The sequence below is a fragment of the Protomyctophum parallelum genome, assembly GCF_964188405.1.
Source record: "Protomyctophum parallelum genome assembly, chromosome: 3".
In the NCBI taxonomy this organism is placed as follows: domain Eukaryota; kingdom Metazoa; phylum Chordata; class Actinopteri; order Myctophiformes; family Myctophidae; genus Protomyctophum; species Protomyctophum parallelum.
In genome coordinates, this window is record NC_139698.1 from 56768524 (window position 1) to 56776013 (window position 7490).

Below are 7490 nucleotides of genomic sequence, written 5' to 3' on the forward strand. Positions count from 1 at the left end.
TGGTAGAGACCACAGAGGACATGTAAATATGAAATAAATGCTTAAACATGTATACGGTCTAATGTTAGAGACCACAGAGGACATGTAAATATGAAATAAATGCTTAAACATGTAGCTATAGGTGTAATGTTAGAGACCATAGAAGTGAACCTTTTCAAGCCTGTTTTCTCAACTCGCTGTTTCTCTGCAAGACATTACTCTATAAGCCAATTCTCCAAAACTGGTGGGTCAAACTGAACAACCAATATGTCAATTTGAACATGAACATTTCAAAGATTCCTTTTCAGGCAAACATGTCCACCGTAAGATGAACCTAAATGGGTTTGAATGGGGTTTCTAGGTGTAAATATACAGTAGGACTAGTGGCATGCCAAAGTTTGTGCTAAACATGCCAAAGTTTGTGATGTTTCCCGCACAATCTGTGCCATAGTCTGTGCCCAAGGTGAAAACTTGTGGCGATTGTGGTGAAGCTGTCACCGGTGGCTAGGAATCTGCAAAGACATGAGAAGGAGTATTAGCTTTTCTTACTTATCTATCCTTATGGTCACACACACAAATTGGCTTGCTTATAATATGTATTTATTTTCTATACAGGTAATGTTTATATCACAAGATGTAGGCTACAAATCAAAATCGGATGGAAATATATAATTTGGATGTGGTGTCATAATTAAACGTAATGTCGATACGCCGACTATCAAGAAAATAAAGACACGGCAAAAAGGTTGCAGACCCCTGATTAATAGCCTATAATTAGTATTGTTTTTGTGGGTGTGGTGCACGGTTTCCCCCAGCAGGCTGTGCCTTTGAGTAAGGTGAGGAAGTTTGACCGTCACGGGTTAAAACAGATTGTTATAAGGTGTATTTTAATTTTATTATTTGTCTATTCAATGCTCAAAGTTATTTGTCTTCACAGGTTAGTGAGTGACTACTATAGGCTAGTGAGGAAATCTTTATATCCTGCCCTGTATCGTTCTTGGCTGGGAGTAAAATAGCCTATAGCCTGTCGATATATAAAAAGGGATTTGAAAAACAGGCGGTAGCCTACTAGGTATAGCTATAGGTATTGTTGGGCAACATGAACAGTGTTGTAGTCGTGGTACAATATTAAAACATGCAGTGATGCAGATGTTATTATTTAGAAACGTATGGTTTATGAATTATTATGCTTAATCGTATCCCTACAAGTAGGCTAAATATAACATAAAATATAACACCCCTACAAATTAATGGGAAAGTTATTAATCTCAAAGTTAAAATATGTCTTTCTTTGGAGCGCACAGAGAGGCCAATTGAATAGAACAGATGTATGGAGGCCTGTTTATCATTTTATTAAACACGCAATAGGCCATCCCATTCAGTTCCTGAATGCACACATAGGAGGCGGTCGACGCAGCCTGCATATGGACATAACGGGACTCCTCATATAGAATATACTATAGCCTATATATATTATATTAATACGGTTTCTTACCTCAGACATGTGGCTAGCCTCTGTTCGGGATCAATAGGCTCCCTGAAATTGGTTGTCTCCCTCTGGAGACGTGGAGTCAGCTGACGGAGAAGCTCTTCAAATTGTCCGAGGGACATTCGGAAATATTGATGGAATTTCTTGGGGTATTTCTTGAGCTCCTGTATTGTTGTGTGGAACTCACCCATGTCCTTTCGCAAACATAATATTGGGTGTACCCAAAAACTTCTCTTCTTTCTTTTTTTATTTAAAATCATCATAACTAGCTCTTCATCGCTTGAGGTAGACTCCATTGTTCCCAGTAGCTGTGGCGCGAAAGAACTCCCGCTGCGCCAGTGACGAAACAATTAACTCCCGCCACGCAACTCCCGCCACGCCAGTGATGCCACAAAACAATTTATTTATTAATTCCCGTTTCTATATAAAAAGTGGGGAGGTGCTGCGTGCTGACCACTGGAGACAAAACTTGTAAAGGGCAGCTTGTATTGACGATACAAAACACATTTATTAAAGACCAACGTTGTTACGTTGCAGTCAGGCACTTGCAGAGGAGACACGGGGGTCCCGTTTAGGGGTCCCGGGACAGTAGTCCCCCGTGGTTCCGCGGAGCGGCTCACGGCCCGGCCGCGAACCGACTGTTGGGCCGCCGGCCACGGTGAAGAGAAATGGAATAAAAAAAGCCTCAAATAGGGGAGGCACTTGGACCATGCGGCCGCCCATGAGCGATGTGGCGCGTCTCTCTCTCTCTCTCTCTCTCTCTCTCTCTCTCTCTCTCTCTCTCTCTCTCACAGCAGGGAATCATAGCTTCAAATTGACATTGGTTGTTCAAGTTAAATTGATGTGTTGATGACGTTATTATGGTATTTACCATAGGCAATATGCCAATATTGAAAAAAGTTAAAATGACCAATGGCTCATCAAAAAGGTAAGGTTTGCACTAGGCTATTTCTGCTGTGCAGATCCGTTTTTGACCCGAAAATAAAGACTTTATAACCGGAATATATGCCCACATGCACGGGCGCGGCCGGTACGAATTGGACCCCTCTCTCTCTCTCTCTCAGAGAGACGCGTCTCTCTCTCTCTCTCTCTCTCTCTCTCTCTCTCTCTCAGAGAGACGCGTCTCTCTCTCTCTCTCTCTCTCTCTCTCTCAGAGAGACGCGTCTCTCTCTCTCTCTCTCTCTCTCTCTCTCTCTCTCTCTCTCTCTCAGTCTCTCGCTCTCTCTCAGCAGGGAATCATATAGCTTCAAATTGCCCACATGCACGGGCGCGGCCGGTACCAATTGCACCATGTGGGCCGGTACCAATTGGACCCCTCTGAGAGAGAGAGTTATAAAGTATTTATTTTGGGGTCAAAAACGGGTCTGCACAGCAGAAATAGCCTAGTGCAAATCTTACCTTTTTGATGAGCCTGTTCACTGGTCATTTTAACTTTTTTCAATAGAGAGAGAGAGAGAGAGAGACGCGTCTCTCTCTCTCTCTCTCTCTCTCTCGCTCTCTCTCAGCAGGGAATCATAGCTTCAAATTGCCCACATGCACGGGCGCGGCCGGTACCAATTGTACCATGTGGGCCGGTACCAATTGTACCCCTCCATCTGTGAAGTACTGGATCCTGCAGTGCCTGCAGGGTATTAAAAAAAGGATACCAAAGCGGGAGGAGGAGGGAGAGGAGAGGCTAATATAATCGCACAATACGCGTCGCATAGATGTGTACACTGTATAGGCAAACGCGAATAAATTCGCCGGGCAAATATTTCGCATTTTCAGATCGCTTATTCGCATCGCGTCGCTAATTCGCCAGTGTGTAATGACCTTTACACTTGTTTACAACAGGGTCCACCATGTTCAATTCATCAAAACATTTAGAGACATACAAATACACTTCTATATAGTTAAAGAACAGAACAGGAATTAATCGTAAAGGAAGCAAAAAGGGAAAAGAAACATACTGCAAGTCACATACTGCAAGTCACAAACATATTGCAAGTCAGACACACACACACTGTGACACACACACACACTGTGACACACACACACACACACACACACACACACACACACACACACACACACACACACACACACACACACAATCAAAACAACAAGCATATAAACAGCTGCAAGTGCAACCACATACAGCACAGCTGCACAACCACACTGACAAACTGACTGTATAAGTCAAAAAGTTTATATGACCAGTGAATGATGTTGTTGATAGTTGATACCAATACTTTTGTATTTTTACTAGTACATTTTTAATGGCACTTTTGGGACTTTTACTTGTAGAGTACTTCCACCACTGAGAAGAACCACCACCACCAGTGTTTACTTTTATAAACTTACTTGTTGTTGCTGGAGCATCGTCATTGTCACTAGACTGCATGCTGGGCCTGGGGACTGAGGGGACTCTGAACATTTCTGTGAGTTTTCGACATTTTCCCCCTCCTCCTCACGGGCTCTTTGTTTTTTTGCCCTCTCTCTTTCAGCTCCACCTGGCCTCCTTTTCTTTCCCTTAATTGGATCCATCATTCATATTAAAACGTAACGTTACTTAAGTTAAAATTAAATTTTGTCGACGTGACGTCTAATAACCAGCGCGCGCGCCGGCTTTCTGCACTCTCTCAGTCTCTCTCTCCTCCTTAACTCCGCCTCTCCTTTCTCACAGTCGGGCCATGCAGCATGGTGTAGAGGGCGGGCCAAAAAGCCAAACTAACCAATCACGTATTGATTCTTCTAAAAAAAACGTTCAGTAACGTCATTTTGACCAATCCGGGATCCCTACCCCTCTGATCACAGAGCTGTGTGTGAGAGCACATTGCCTTTCTGTTTACGACGGGGGGAGAGAGGGGCAGTGCGCTGCATTGAATTGAAATTGACTGTGGCTGGCCTGCCTCAGTTTAGGAGAGATTTTTTTTTGCTGCGCACTTAAGCGCTGCGCTGGTTCTGGCTGGCTGGCCTGACCTGATGCAAAATAAAAAATAATACTGTATATATTCTTTTTTTTCTTTTTCTTTTTTGACAGCCAGGCCAGGCAGGCCACTAGGACGGCAGGCCACCGGGAATAGTCCCGGTGCTCCCGATGGCCAAACCGGGCCTGGTCACAATCAAGGTAAAGGTCACAATTACCTGGGCCAATTACCTGGCCTCTTAGCCTGGGCCGTGGCTAAGAGGTCCAGGCACCTTGGCTGGTAATCCAGTCTGGCAGTGTGCCACAGGTTCGACTCCCAATCCCAACGGCATTTACTGTGTGTGTGTGTGCGTGCGTGCGTTACCTGTAAAGCGAGGGGGTTGAGGCTAGTGTTGCTCCGGCAGCTGATTGGTCCGTCGGTGTGAATCTCCATGGCGTAAAGCAGGTTCTCGTCACGGAAACGAGCGGGCCAGCCAATCAGCAGCTCTGCCTGTCTGATACTACTGGGACCTGAGTTATGAAGCTGGAGAGAGAGAGAGAGAGAGAAAATTGCAATTTAAAAATGAGTTGAGAGCCCCCCTTCTTGGTTTTCATACATTTGACGAACGGCATCCCGACATTCATTGTCCTTATTAGCAAGTCTCCATTGACAGGAGGTGTTGTGATGACTTTGTCGTCCAGCTGTGTTCTAGACTATAGCTCCCCTATCAAAGCCTTTTCAGGGAGAGACATTATGACATCACCCTCTGAGGTCAACAGCAAAACATCCCTGAACTGACTGAGAGAGAGAGAGAGAGAGAGAGAGAGATTAAGGGGTTGAGAGAGGGGAGAGGTTGGGAAGAGAGAGATGGTTGGAAAGAGGAGAGAGAGGGGTTCATAAATGGAGAGACAGCCAGACAGATAGAGAGAACGGAAATGGAATGTTATCAGGATATGGAGGTTCTCCGGCGCCTATTAGTCCCCAGTAACTGCATACTATGAATGGAGAGAGAGAGAGAGAGAGAGAGAGAGAGTTCCGCTGTTCTCCATTGAGCTGTTCTCCAGTGATTAGATTATGCTAACCGTGTGGTGATGCAACCAGGCACGACTGTAAGGCCGGAGTAAACTCCATACCAGCACCTTTTATACAGTAGATAGAACAGGGCTAAATATGCTTGACGAGCAGCAGCTGAACACATAGACCTTTTCTATGATAAATTATTACAAAACAAACAATGGTGCTTAGAGGGAAGGTATGGCGAGACCTGTGGCTTCTGTAAAGTCTTAGTTCAACAGTAAAAGGAAAGGTTCAGTGAATTATGAGGTTTAACGAACCATCAACTCAATAAATCCTCACGGCTCCCTTGTCAAACACCTCCAACCCCCCCCCCCCCCCCCCCCCCTCCCTCTCTCCCTTTCAATTCAATCCACCCTAAAACATGATCATCAGGTATTATTATAAGGAGGAAGAACTTTTTCCGTTTGTGCGTCTTACTTGTGTCACTATATTACTGTTTATTTTATTGGCCCGTTTGACTGTCAAGGGTTCAACCTCCAGAAAGAAACCCTAAATACAAAGTCAATACACCATTGCACATAAAAACGACTCCAGGGTGTCTAATGAAGTACTGTGACCTCATAGACACATGAAAAACTGGAAAAATAAAAAAATTGTGGCACTTTAATATAGGGCCTAATTTAAAATTTCACACACACGCACACGGACACACACGCGCACGCACACACACACACACGCAACGTCACGCACACGCACACACACACACACACACACACACACAGTCATTAACACAGCAGAGAGTGGTCCGTACAGCACAGGATGGCGGTGCTGCGGGGCAAACATTCTGCCAGAGTGAGACTCTGAGGCCTCTCTAACTGGAACCAGCTGAACATGAAAACCATTATCAACTGCAGGACAGGACACAGTGGATGTCACACACACACACACACACACACACACACTTACAGAGGTGGCGTGTTGTGGTAGGGGGGGCTGGATGCGGTAGGGCATCTCCGTCACCATGAAGGACACGGTGGAGTTCAGAAGGTAGGGGACGTTGCGACGCTACACAAACAACAATGAAAATAATAGCCCTGGTTAAAAAAAATCCCCCCCACTTTGGTAGCCACAGAAACGTCTTTGCTTTTGCAAGTGATGTGACAGACAAGACAGTGCACTTTTCATTTCATTGTATTTGTATTCCTCATACAAACATGCCATTGCCTGTCCCAGTATCTCAAATGGTCAAATAAATATTTGATTAAGGAATATGTTTCACCTTGTACTTAATCCTCTCTTTTCACTGTGCCAGTCAAGGGAAACTACTTCTAGGCAAGATAGGACAGGCATTTATCTCATACCCCCAGAACAACACTTTGGCACCTAGGGTCTTTCTGGGCGTGTGGCTCTCGAGGGGACCGTATGTGGCCATAACATTTTCTCTCCTTTTCCCTAGAGCCTAGGATCAGAAGCGTGTACCTCTCATTGTTCCACAAACATCTCATTATGTGGAAATTCAGTCATTTCAGCCAAAGTAGGAGTAGTGGCAAGACTACCGGTATACTGTAAATAAAATCTATAACTATACTGTATACTATTTGATGTCATGTATCAATCTGTGCTAACATGCTTCACCTGTCTCTTCTCTATTGAGCCACATAATGGACTGATTGATTTCAAAATGTGAAAGAGTGGAGCAGTGTGTGTGTGTGTGTGTGTGTGTGTGTGTGTGTGTGTGTGTGTGTGTGTGTGTGTGTGTGTGTGTGTGTGTGTGTGTGTGTGTGTGTGTGTGTGTGTGTGTGTGTGTGTGTGTGTGTGTGTGTGTGTGTGTGTGCGCACGTTACCTGTAAAGCGAGGGGGTTGAGGCAGTGTGGCTCCGGCAGCTGATTGGTCCGTCGGTGTGAGAATCTCCATGGCGTAAAGCAGGTTGAGAGAGAGAGAGAGAGAGAGAGAGAGAGAGAGAGAGATACATAAATAACTAAAAAACATCGCATGGATGCACCTGGGACGTATCAGTGATACATCCTGAGGTCAACGGGGTTTCGGGTCTCTCAACATCATACCCCTCACTCAAGTGACCCAGCCGGGAGTGATCAAGTCCCGACTTACGTCCCAGT